The 13,523-nt window shown below is 46.7% G+C and overlaps 1 protein-coding gene across 1 annotated transcript in view; it reads right to left on the reverse strand.

The window, feature by feature from the left end:
- Positions 1-13,523, reverse strand: part of ADAMTS16 (ADAM metallopeptidase with thrombospondin type 1 motif 16) — a 194,087-nt gene that overhangs the window by 33,275 nt on the left and 147,289 nt on the right. The window lies entirely within an intron of this gene.

Raw genomic sequence — 13,523 nt, forward strand, 5'->3', positions numbered from 1 at the left:
TAACTGGACGAACTGGAACTGCTCTGCGCAAACTGGAACCTATGGGACTTCTAATTTCTATGTCACACACACACACACACACACACACACACAGAAAACCAGTGAAGACAAGGAGTTGTACATACAGTTTCACACTGACTCACGTACAACAGCTGTCTGGTTGGCTCAAGTGCTTCCTTGATCATTTTCTTGGGTACACTCTCCAAAGCCCATCTGCCTTAGTTCTGCACATCTAAACCCCGGGGTTGGTAACAGTATCCAGATAATAACTGAGGCTATTCTGGGGATTGATGGCTTAATCCCTCATTTCATTGAGCACTAGACACTTGCCAGGTAGTATGATTTTATCATTATCATCATCACCATCACTGGGGAGATCTAGGTTTGGTGGGGCCTGAAGCTTATATAATTGAGGTCAACTCCTGTAAGGACAGTAACATCAACACTGGGAAATCAGATGGGATCGAGAGAAGCCTTCTAGCCTCAGCTCTGGGGGCTCCACACAACCCCCCAACCACTAACATTCCCTCAGTGACACTGCGCCTGGGTTCCTTGGGCATTTCTACTCCTCTTTGGAAAGTGATGTAGCAGTGAACACCACTGGTTATAAGCATTTAGAAGAGGCATTTTCTACCATGATTCAACTCTTACAAGTCACACAGTTGGGGGAGAGGGCAGAGTGACCAGCTGCTCTCGTTGGTCTGGAACTGAGAGGGCTCCCCAGACAAGGGACTTTTGAAGTCAGGATCATCTAGGTCATTTGGGCTGTGCTGATCACTGTAGGAATAACTTACTTTCTTTTCTTTTCAATACAGAACTGATTTAACAATGTGAAGTGAAGTTGCTCAGTCATGTCTGACCCTTTGTGACCCAATGGACTGTAGCCTACCAGGCTCCTCCATATATGGGATTTTCCAGGCAAGAATACTGGAGTGGGTTGCCATTTCCTTCTCCAGGGGATCTTCCTGACCCAGGGATTGAACCCAGGTCTCCCGCAATGCAGGCAGACACTTTACCATCTGAGCCACCTGGTAACCACAGGCATGTGTAAAAATTTCCAATAATTTTCCTCCATATTTCCATTGCCTTGCTTCAACTTACCACCGCTAATAGCACAGCACTGTGCCGATTTCGTTATCTCACGGCTGTTTAGCTGTCAATCTAACGACAGCAAACAGATGCCTGTAGTGAGACGTGGTGGATCAAGTCCGCGTGTTCACCCCTGTTGCCTCCCCCGCTGCTAGTGAAGGCCAGGAAGGAGGTTTCCCCTGCAGAGGCTGATGTGGGAGAACCCGGGGGTTGTTAGAATGGGAGGCTCTGAGACCCCCCGCCCCGGGGCCCATCTCTGCTGTGCTGGGCACAGGAGCTGGCCTGCTCCCAATACACATGCATCTGATAACGGGACCCACTGGAGAAATAGATGATTCCAGGGGAAACTCTGGCAAGGGACAGAGCTGCTGAAGAACGCTGTCTCAGCCCGGAGATTGTCTAATGAGCATCTTGATGGCGGAACAGAGGATTGCGAGGCATCGGAGGGAGATGCCAGCACAAGATGGAAAGAGAAACCCCCACCACAGGACTGTTAGAGGAGAGCAATACAGAGGGCGTAGGACCTGTGGGTAAGGGGGTGTGGCGCAGGGGCAGAGGGAGGGAGAGGGAGGCAGGACATGAAGAGAGAGAAAAAGAAAAATAACAGAAGGGCAGCAATATATAATGTTTTCTTTTTTTTAGAATTTTCAAAGAGAAAAAAAAGAAGCAGAATGTCTTAATACAGAGGGAAGAATCAAAAACAAAAAAAAAAAAGAAAAAAAAGTGTGTGTCAGGTACTTAACAACAGGCTAAACGGTCTACAGCAGAAAACTTCAAAGGTGAACCTTAAACATCTCCTAGAACAAAAAAAGAAAGAGACGGCATTTGAAAAGAAAACGAACACGTTATAATCCAAGCCTAATGCATCCAGAGTTCAGAAGGCAAGAATGTGCAGAATGAAGGGGGAGGTGATTAAACCCATTTTTCCCCCTAAACCCACAGGGCCCATGTAGGCTCAACAAACAAACGAAGATATGACAACATGAAAGCAGATGAGAAAGTTGGGAATAAACAAAAGAACCCTGCGATTTTACAAAAGGAGAGGTAAACATTAAAAAAAAATACCCCGTTTCCAAGTAAATGACTGAGAATCCAAATAGTAGCAGACTTCTCAGCAGGCGCAGGGGACGGAAGAGGTGATGTCATGCCCATAAAAGTCCAAGTGAGCATGGCCTCCACCCCTGAACCCTCCTTTCAAACTCTGTCATCCCTGAAGCCTCAGAAAGTTCAACCCCCCCGAACGCTTTCTCAGACAGGAGAAAGAGGCTGTTTCCTAAATACGGTGTCAGCCAGCGGAGACAGACAATGGCCTGGCAATCAAGAAGCAGTGGGATCCACATGGCAGAGAAAGAAGGGGTGTTCAGGACGACGGGCTGGAACAGAGGCGGTGGCACTGGTTCCGCCAGTGCCCAGGCCCCAGGACGAGGTCCCCAGGGAGAAGAGACTCTCTGGCATGTTTAACCAAGCGAGAAGCATGGGACAGACCTGGGACACCCTCACCTCCTATAAACCCTGTCCACACTTGCTCACTGAGGTCTGCCTGACACCCTGACCCTTCTGCTCCCATGGTGCCAATCTCCTCTGCCTTGCTCTATTTTTCCCTTTATATCCATGGTTCTTATCACCTTCTAAACATGCCATTGTTTCAAAAATACACTATGTTTATTATTGACTATCTCTTCCCCACTAAGCTTCTCAAGACTTGGACCTTTATCCCACTGATAAATGCTGAGTGCCCGGCACAGAGTAGACACTCAACATGTATTGGTTAAATGAGTTCACGAACGTGAATTTTTTTAAGGGTTTATGTAAAAAAAAAAAAATTCATGCAATCATTAGCTTTTAGAAAATACAATTTTATATACAAAAGGATACAGAATCAGGATGTTCTGCTTAACAGAGAATAATAAATAACAATGTCAACAATGAATACCAATGGGATATAACCTTACCGGAAGGATGGAGGTAAAGGAATTTGGTGTGAAGAGAGAGCTTAGTGATGTGAGAGTCACACAAAATGATGCTGAAGAGCTGCAGGCTCCCCTGTGGCGGATCAAAGGGTGGTCTCCAAGCCCTCACAGAGGAAAATGATGACTACACCCAGTATTGAGAAATACTGGAACAGACCCCAGAAGAGAGAACCAAGGTAAGGGAGTTGTTCCTCCTGGTCAGTGGGGCTGCGTGCGTGGGACAGGGAGTGTGGCCTCTCAGAGTAAGCCTTTAAAAAGCAATTAAAACAATGCATGTAAGAAGCAAAGACCAAGGTTTAGTGCAAATGCAGAGTTTTGAGGATTTAAGTGAATTCTTCTCTTCAGTCTTTTTTATTGTTAGATGTCATAAATGCATGAAAACAATTAAGAATCCCAGTAGTTGGAATTCTGTTTGACGTAGGGATAAAAGAAGGCTGCTATCACATGGCGGCTGGAGGCAGGAGGGGGACACTTGTGTGTTTTCCTGTGTTGTGTGGGATCCAGACAAATCTAAACATTCTAGGAGACTGCAGTCTTTATGACAATTACATTCCTGGTGACCACAGTCAAAGTGTATTAAGAATTTGTCCTCTTCTAGGTCTTTGGCCCTGAACTAACACGGAACCTGTTAGTTCTAACACGGAAACCAAGCTGAACGCAGAATCTTTCATTCTGCCATGTGGTGCTATTTCATCCTGCAACACCATTTCTTTGTTGAAATGAGGTCCTGTCTGGAAAGGGGTATTTTAATTGAAAATGTAGTTTACCTAAACAAATATATATGAGGATCTCTTTGGCTCTGGGAATACTGTTTAAAAATTATGCATGTCTTTAAAATGCAATGAATCATAAGTAATATTTATCAGAAACTATAAATAAAATAGGGACTGCTGAAGCAGGAACACTGTCAAAATAAGATGAAAAATAATCTAAGATTCAATGATGATATTCATACTTGTCATAATATCTTATAGCCACATGCTAAAATTAATTTAAAGTTACACTCCTTTTTTTCTGAGACTTTAATGTTATAAAGTCACCACAGTTGGTGAATATGCTTGGCAAAATCATGTGGCTTGTAGATGACTTTGGAATGACAAGACATCAAAAGTCCATCAAAACTAAGAAAAGTCTAATGTGAACAGCAAAATGAATGATTAAACTCCTGTATCTGATTCTGGTCAATTAGTTCGGCTGCCCTCTTAGGCGACAGCTCTTTCAGGGTTATATGAATTCACTATACTCATTTGCTCAATTTTCCTAGTCCTAGGAGTTTGCTGATTTTTTTCTTTTTAATTTAGTGAAAGTATTTTTAAGGTGGCGGGGGGTGAGGTGGGGTGGGGTGAGGAAGGCAGGCAAAAAGGAGGATTATAATGGAGGGGGAAAAAAGAATTTTTCTTCCAAAATAACTCAGGTAGCTTTTCAGGGAGCAGAAAAGTGCCATGTCACACTTTGCTGCTGCTGCTGCTAAGTCGCTTCAGTCGTGTCTGACTCTGTGCGACCCCATAGACGGCAGCCCACCAGGCTCCCCCGTCCCTGGGATTCTCCAGGCAAGAACACTGTAGTGGGTTGCCATTTCCTTCTCCACTTTACCATGTGGTATCATCTTGTAAATTTGGTCTGAAACCTTAAAGAACCATATGGGGCCTCTATGAGTCAGAAGCCCACCCTCTGCAGAGGTTGCTATGGAGACAGATGTGAAGCTGAGATCCCGCCAGCCTAGAGTGCAGACTTTCTAAGGGGATGGAGGGGTGCAGCTCTCAGAAGGGTTACAGGGAGATGCCACCTTTGCCTTCTTCCACTCCCTCCCCTGCCCTCCCCCTTGACCTGCTCAGTTTGGACTTGTGGGCTCATCCTTAGGGAAGAAATAAAGGCCACATCCCCTCCTGCCCTTCCCAGGTTCATGCTGACTTCTGAATCTGGGATAGCAGGGTAGGTTGCATGTTACCTCTGAAGAGAAGGTTCAGGGATTTGTCTGATGCTACGGCCTTGGATTTGTCATACATTAAAACAAAATAAGGAGACAGGCTTCCTAAGGGCTTCCCAGGTGGTGCCAGATGTAAAGAACCTGCCTGCCAATGCAGGAGACTCAAGAGAAGCAGATTTGATCCCTGGGTGGGGAAGATCCCCTGGAGGAGGGCATGGCAGCCCACTCCAGTATTCTTGCCTGGAGAATTCCATAGGCAGAGGAGCCTGGCGGGCTATAGTCCATGGGGTTGCAAAGAGTTTGGACACGACTGAGTAACTAATGCTTTCACCTTCTTGGATTTTTTTTTCTTTTATCCTAATTCTTGTTGAGCTAACTCTGACCACCACACCTGTACCCATGACCTGTGTGATTAGGCTCTCTGTAGGACCTGCAGACCCAAGTGGGCACTCAGGGAAGTGCCCACCTGACTCACATGGCTGTCCAGGGCACTGCCCATCTCACCTTCTCCTTCCCGTCAAGGCAGCAGCCTGCTTTCCTAACGCCCAGGTGGTGTAATGGAGCAGGACCCTGCGGGCCCTTCCCAGGACAGATGCCCCACCTCCTCTACCTGACTCTTGCTTACAGGAAAACCTTAGCCCAAGAGTAAATGTCATCAGAGAAGTGACAAAAATCCTGAAGCAAAGAAAGACCAAAAAAGACAAAATCATATTGATAATAGTTTAACCATTAAACGAAGTCAAGGACCTTTAGTTCCTCCTCAGGGCAGGATTATATTTTGGATCATATACTTTGAGCTGCTGTGTAGATGCCAAAATCCCCACCCAGTGGAAGGAGTTACCTACATGATGATCAGACTGTAGCCATGACATCAGCTGCTCTATCTTGCACGATCCCAAGAACTGGGAACCAACCACCCCAGGAACTGAAGACTAACTGTACTTAAAACAACCAAGATGACACTGATCAGATCACAGGTGACAAGCTTCCAAGGTGACTGTCAAGAGCCGACTGTATGTGCAGCATGAAGCCCCCTTCCTCCTGTGCATCCCCGAAATGCCCCCTTTAAAGCTCTTCCCTGTGACTGGCAGTGGGGCATTACCCTTTGGACATGAGTCCACCTTCTTCCCAGGTCGCCAGCCTCCTGAATAAAGCAAACTTTCCTTTGTACCAGCACTTGTCTCTGGACTATTGGCTTTCAAGCAGCGAGCAGCCAGACCTGAGGTCAGTAACAGAAACGCTTAGCTTTTTTTTTTTTCCCCCACTGGAAAAACAAAAGCAATGTGGCAGGAGCTTTCTCAGCTTCCAGCCCCCACTTGCCTGGGCGTGTCCCTGCTCCTGCCGAGGCCCCACCCTCACAGCTGCTCTGTGTCCCTCCCTGGTCATTCCCGAAGCTGCGCGGGCTCAGCGCACCAGCTCTCCCACGAGGCGGGAAGCAGCCGCCCCTTGGCTTCGTGGCCATTTCCAGGTGCAGCTCCTTCTGTCCTTTACGGCGAGATTCACCAGGGACGGGCCTGTCCTCACCTGCTCTGCTCTCTTGCCTCTCTGGAAATCCCACGTCTTTGCTCACCACCCGCCCCCACCGGACATGCTCACGCGGTGCTGATGATCCAAACCTTCCTAAACTTTACCAGCACTCAGGGTGCAGGAGGCGAGGGCCCTGCCTCCTAGGCGGTGCATGCTTGGACCCCCCGCTTCCCACAGGTGTCTTTTGTCTGCCTCCTCGCCCTCCTCGGAGAATGCACCCAGAGAACTCGAGCAGCACTGTATGAACGATCTGTAAGGGGCTCCACTCCAGTGTGAGCGCTGTCACAGCACACTTAGCTTTGTCTATAAATCCCTTATTTCGGAGAGCTTCATAATAATTGTGTGTGGGCAACCTGAAGATGTTTTTAAAGTTACACTAATTTATGTGGCTGTCTGTGTTATTTATCTATATCAAAAAGCAGTGGTGTGAAAAAAGGAGAGAAGGTAGGATTTCCTACAGTAGAGGCCATACTACTACTACTACTAAGTCACTTCAGTCGTGTCCGACTCTATGCGACCCCATAGACAGCAGCCCACCAGGCTCCCCCGTCCCTGGGATTCTCCAGGCAAGAATGCTGGAGTGGGTTACCATTTCCTTCTCCAATGCATGAAAGTGAAAAGTGAAAATGAAGTCGCTCAGTCGTGTCCAACCCTCAGCGACCCCATGGACTGCAGCCTTCCAGGCTCCTCCGTCCAAGGGATTTTCCAGGCAAGAGTATTGGAGTGGGGTGCCATTGCCTTCTCCAGTAGAGGTCATAAAAGAGTAGAAAGAGAATTGTACACATTCATTAGAGAAGAGAACAGGCATGAAGCGATCAGACGCATAGACAATGGAAGACTCAAATCCTAAATCCTGACCTAGATATATTAATAATACACAAGCAGCCACATCTCATGTAGACAAGCTAAGCGTGTAGGTAAAAGATACGCTTGATTTGATAAATTCAAAACCCAACAGAAAATTATCCAAGGTGAAGAGAAACCTAATAACAGAGCTATTTAAAAATACAGAGAATGAAGAAACGTAAGGCAGGCCAAAAACAAGTAAAGGTAGCCTAGTGCCATAATGTCAATGAAAAAAAAAATAGATCATCCACTAAAGCCATATTAGGAATATTGGGAAAAAGCAGTATTAGGAATAAGCATGGCTATTGTTCAATATAAAGAACAATTCATGCCAAAACTAGACCCCTACCTAACAACATAAAGTAGAATTTTAATGTTAACTATAAAGCAAAATTAACAGCAGAAACAGAAAAATGAACAATCCTAATGTGAAATTTTAAAGTGTTTCTCTCAGAAACAGACATACTAGATGGAACATATTTGGATAAAGAAGAAGCCTGATCTGTCATATAAATAACCCTAATACAACACAAAACACACATTCCTTCATTCCCACAGAAAATATTTGTAAAAACTCCCATGCCTAAGGCAGAACGGAAATCTTGGAAATGCTAAAAATTACATACTTTTTAACTCTTTCTTTGATCTCAATGTAGAAACATCTGAAATAACAAAAAATTCACCCCGAAGCCTCAATAAATTTAGAAATGCAAAACCACAATCACTGTAAGTAATTCACGGATCAGACAGTGAAACAATGGTGTCTAACCTTACTTAAAAAACAACATACTGAATTCTCCTCTCAGAAAGATGTGACTCTGAGTGAAGCTTCAGTTTTCAACAAATATTTCCAGAAGACCTGACTAGGACACTTGCAGTGAATATACACGTGTACCTATAGAGTTTTAGTAAAGTCTATTCTATTAATATCAATAACCTCAGATATGCAGATGACACCACCCTTGTGGCAGAAAGTGAAGACGAACTAAAAAGCCTCTTGATGAAGGTGAAAGAGGAGACTGAAAAAGTTGGCTTAAAGCTCAACATTCAGAAAACTAAGATCATGGCATCTGGTCCCATCACTTCATGGCAAATAGATGGGGAAACAGTGGAAACAGTGTCAGACTTTATTTTTGGGGGGGCTCCAAAATCACTGCAGATGGTGACTGCAGCCATGAAATTAAAAGATGCTTACTCCTTGGAAGGAAAGTTATGACCAACCTAGATAGCATATTCAAAAGCAGAGACATTTGTCAACAAAGGTCCATCTGGTCAAGACTGTGGTTTTTCCAGTAGTCATGTATGGATGTGAGAGTTGGATTGTGAAGAAAGCTGAGCGCCGAAGAATTCATGCTTTTGAACTGTGGTGTTGGAGAAGACTCTTAAGAATCCCTTGGACTGCAAGGAGATCCAACCAGTCCATCCTAAAGGAGATCAGTCCTGGGTGTTCACTGGAAGGACTGATGTTGAAGCTGAAACTCCAATACTTTGGCCACCTCCTGTGAAGAGTTGACTCATTGGAAAAGACCCTGATGCTGGGAGGGATTGGGGGCAGGAGGAGAAGGGGACGACAGAAGATGAGATGGCTGAATGGCATCACCGACTTGATGGACATGAGTTTGGGTGGACTCCGGGAGTTGGTGATGGACAGGGAGGCCTGGTGTGCTTCAGTCCATGGGGTCACAAAGAGTCGGACGTGACTCACCATCTCAACAACAGCCTGCCTGTCTTTCTAATTGCCACCTATCTATCTACCTTTCCATCTATCATCCGGGTATTCCATTTATCTATTCGTAGGCTTCATTTTCATTTTTATTCCAACATATTTGAAGCATATGCTCTCATGTGTATTATTAGGACACTTGGTGAATTTTAGTTCATCATATTGAGGTCTCAGGACCAGAATAATAAAACTATTATGATCATTACAGGTACTATTTAACCTTTGTAAGTAAGTTCCCTGAAATATAAAAGTATTTCCAAAGTGCCTTTCTGCCTTTGCTCATATGGATAGATATACAAAACAACAAAATACTCACACACATATACTGACACACAAACATGCACCAAAACAAAACAAGTAAGGCAAGACAAATAAGGAGGCCCCCCCAAAAAACACCCAAAGTATTTTACGGAACTACATAAGGCAGATTTCTGGTGTGAAATGATGACTCCAGATCTAAATAGTTAGCTCACTTCTATAGCTCCACTTCTGCAATGATTTTTCCATTTTAATATTTCAGTGACCGAGGAAACAAGTCAAGTCAGCCTTGATTAGGACCAGTCTGTCCATATTTGTAACTTGGTTTTCATTATGGATGCGCTGTAACAAACGTCACTATGATGGTTTTCATTACGGATGCATTGTGACAAACACCTTTATGAGCCTGAATGTACTCTAACTTCCTTGTTTTGGTTCAGCCACATCTTTCTTGGGGGAGATACAGTAAGACACCCCCGTTTACACTGAGACTGTCACATCTAGGTGATGACGCAGTCACCTAGTCAAGTCTTGATGCTCAGCCCCTGCACTGGCAACTTCACACTTCACACCGAATGGTTCTCCAAAGACTGTCAAGTACAGAGATGACCTAACGTTTTTGGTTTCTCTGGTTAAAAGGAGACAGCTAGATGCCTTTTCAGTGGGGGCACAGCGGCGGGAGGACAAGGTTTCTCAAGAAGAGGAAGGGCCCCTCAGGAGGCGGCGTCTGTGGGCATGAACCCTATGTAGCACCAGGTTCCCTGACAGTCAGCTCAGTCCCAGAAGAACAGCAGCGGGAAGTGCAGCACCTGGGGGACTCGGGCTCTGCAAAGCTCCCCGACCTGTGGCTTCACGCGTCCACAAGGGTTCTGAAGTTCAGCAAAGCTGATGCTCATCCCGTAAGTGGAAAGAAAACAGGAGAGGATAACTGTACCAAGTCTCCTATATCCTTCATCGCCACTGTCATGTCACCAGAGAAATCCATGATCTGAAAAGAGACAGCTAGAAAGGACAGGCTTGTGGACACAGTGAGGGAAGGACAGGGTGGGATGACTTGAGAGCACCATGGAAACACAGACACCACCAAACGTAAAGTGGGTAGCCATGGGAATTTGCTGTGCGATGCAGGGAGCTCAAAGCCGGCGCTCCATGACCACCTAGAGGAGAGGGATGGCGTGGGAGACAGGAAGGCAGTTCAAGAGGGAGGAGACATGCCTCTGCCAGTGACTGATTCGTGTTACTGTGTGGCAGGAACCAATACAATATTGTAAAACAATCATCGCCCAATTAAAGATAAATAAATGTATATAACAAACAAAGAAACAGTAAGTAACATTAAAAACAAAATAAATGAGGTTGTGCTCAACTCAAGGGGGACATGTAATTGATTTACTAAAAGAAGAAACACTCTAGTACGATTCCCAAAGATTCCAGAATTAATGGTGTTGAAACGGAAGTTGGGCTGCTAGGTGAGAGGACTGGCTCTGTCCTTTGTGGAATCCGGTGCCAGGTGCGAGACCACGAGGGATTTCAAGTTGGTGGCATCGGAGAATTAAACCAAGTGGGGAGGGTTTCCAGCACAGGGCCCTGAGCCATGGGCAGGGAACACGCCCAGGAGGCTGGTCCTGCAGCTAGTTTATTCCCAGTCACTCGAATAATTAAATGAACTGACATACTTCCTTACCATCCTGGGAGTTAAACCCCTTCACATATATGGACCGCCTCCATGACCAGGGTCCTCTTCATCCCTGGGTAACCTGCACACTACCGGGTGTGAATATTTTCAAGGCTTAAACCTAGGCTGCTGTTGCTCAGTTTCGCAGTCGTGTTCGATTCTTTGCGACTCCATGGACTGCAGCATGCCAGGTGCCTTCACTATCTCCCAGAGTGTGTTCAAACTCATGCCCCTTGAGTCAGTGATGCCATCTAACCATCTTGTCCTCTGTCGCTCCCTTCTCCTGCCGTCAGTCTTTCTCAGCATCAGGGACTTTTCCAATGTGTTGGCTCTTCGCATCAGGTGGCCAAAATATTGGAGCTTCAGCTTCAGTATCCGTCCTTCCAATGAATATTCAGGATTGATTTCCTTTAGGATGGACTGGTTGGATCTCCTTTCGGTTCAAGGGACTCTGAAGAGTCTCCTCCAGCACCACAGTTGGAAAGCATCAATTCTTCCTGTGCTCAGCCTTCTTTATTGCAGGACAAGTGTTACTGCCCCCTCTCCTGTTCCTGGCAGTATTGCGGTAAGAAGATCATTAGTTCTTCATAATCACTAGAACATGACGTTCCCCTGCTCATCTCCTCCCTCATTTCTACCAAATGGACGCAGTCACCCTCGTCTGGATCTCGGCTGTAAAAGAAACAGTTCTGCTGATGGGTTTGTAGGAGTCAGCAAAATGTAGACAGGAACAGTAGGACCATCCAAAGACCAAGCGGGAGGAAAGCAGAGAAGGGCTCCGTTTGTACCGGGAGGAAGCATCGAATGACAAGACGCTTTATCTACACCCTTCCTCTGCATCCCTAGAAGAATCCTGCAGAAAGAGGCGAAGCATCCATTAACCATCTGGAAAGTATTTCCTCTAGTTCTATCTTCAGCCGGTTGACCAGGAAGGCGTGCAGTGAACGCTTGTGCTTGGAAAACGAGAGCGATAAGAGGAACAACAGGAAGAGCCCCTCCATTTAGATAAACTGAGAAATCGAAACGAAATAAGTATCCGTGTGATTTATGGCTCATGTATCAAAAGCAAGCCATAAAAATGCCTGATCCTCGCTCAAATGAGCCGGGGGAGTGCCGCGCGTTGCTGTCCGCGCGGGGCCGGCAGAGCCTCCTTCCAGGCGCGCGGAGGCGGCGGCGCGGGGGGCCTCGCTTGGTCACCAAGGCGCGGCGCGAAGTGCCGATGCTCCACGACCGGGCCGGGGTGCCCCCGCTGGCCCCCGCCTCGCAGACATTTGAGATCACCTTCCTCCAGGCTGGGAGGCTCCCGGACTCCCGGCTATCTGCCCGCGGAGATTTACGACCTGGGCTCGGACCCGGGGCCCTTGTGTGCCCCAGACGCGGCGGTGGTGCGCACGTGTGGATGGAGACCGATGGGGGCGCAGGGTGGGGGGCGGGGGAGTGGGGAGCCGCAGGGCTGTTTTTTTTTGGATCACGTCCGTTATAAAGAAGACTAGCTGTGATTAAGATGTTTTAAATCGCCCCCCGCCCCCCGCCCCCGGGTCCTTCGGGGAGCCTCCCTCATGAGGAGCAGGAAACAGCACATTGCTCCCCGCTCCATCCTCTGTGCCCCCCTGTGAACCAAAGACGGTGGGAGGCTGAGCATGCAGCTGTGCCCTGTGGCCGCGGAGGCTTTGTGGGGCCCAGAGAAGCGGGTGGACCCTCCGCTTGAGAGGGTCATGGATGGACACCTCGCAGGAGGCAGTCTAGTAGGAAAGACATAGGCTCTCCCAGGCGTCTCCCAGGGGGTGTGCCGCTCACTTAATCAGGAAGGAGAAACTGGCAGTATTCTGGGCAAGAAAGAAAGGTATCTTACATTTCAGAGGACAACAGAACAGCTTTAAAATTAAGATCTATTCTCCCAGTGCAGTTGGGTAATATGACAGTGCACAGGGACGGGTGCATGTAGCGTAGTTCCTTCTTCTGTTTGTCACTGACCGTCAGTAAATAACTAATGCGAACTTGTTTCTTCTTTCCGGGCAAAAAAGCAAAGAGCCAAGATTTAGTGAGTGTTTTAGCACATGTCCTGGACTGAGTGAGAGCTTTTACATGGATTCCCTCAACACTTCCTTGACCTACACTGCCCTGATAAGTACAAGGTGAAGGTACTAATATAATATAATATAACATAATATAATATATATAACATTAAGAATATAATATGTCCTTGTGCTCAGTTGTGTTTGACTCTTTGCCACCCCATGGACTATAGCCCGGCCAGGCTCCTCTGTGCATGGGATTCTCCGGGCAAGAATACTGGAAGGAAAGTATTCGTTTCCTCCTCCAGAGGATCTTCCTGACCTAGGGTTTGAATCTGTGTCTCTTGTGTCTCCTGCCCTGGCAGGTGGATTCTTTACCACTCTGCCACCTGGGAAGCCCCAAAGACCCTGCTTTCTGTTTTTGAGGCCAAGTTCAGCAAAGCCAGCTACTGTGGGTCTTTAAAATCAAGACGCATGAGGCCACATGTGACAT

The sequence above is a fragment of the Bos javanicus genome, chromosome 20 (genome assembly GCF_032452875.1).
Source record: "Bos javanicus breed banteng chromosome 20, ARS-OSU_banteng_1.0, whole genome shotgun sequence".
Classification (NCBI taxonomy): Eukaryota; Metazoa; Chordata; class Mammalia; order Artiodactyla; family Bovidae; genus Bos; species Bos javanicus.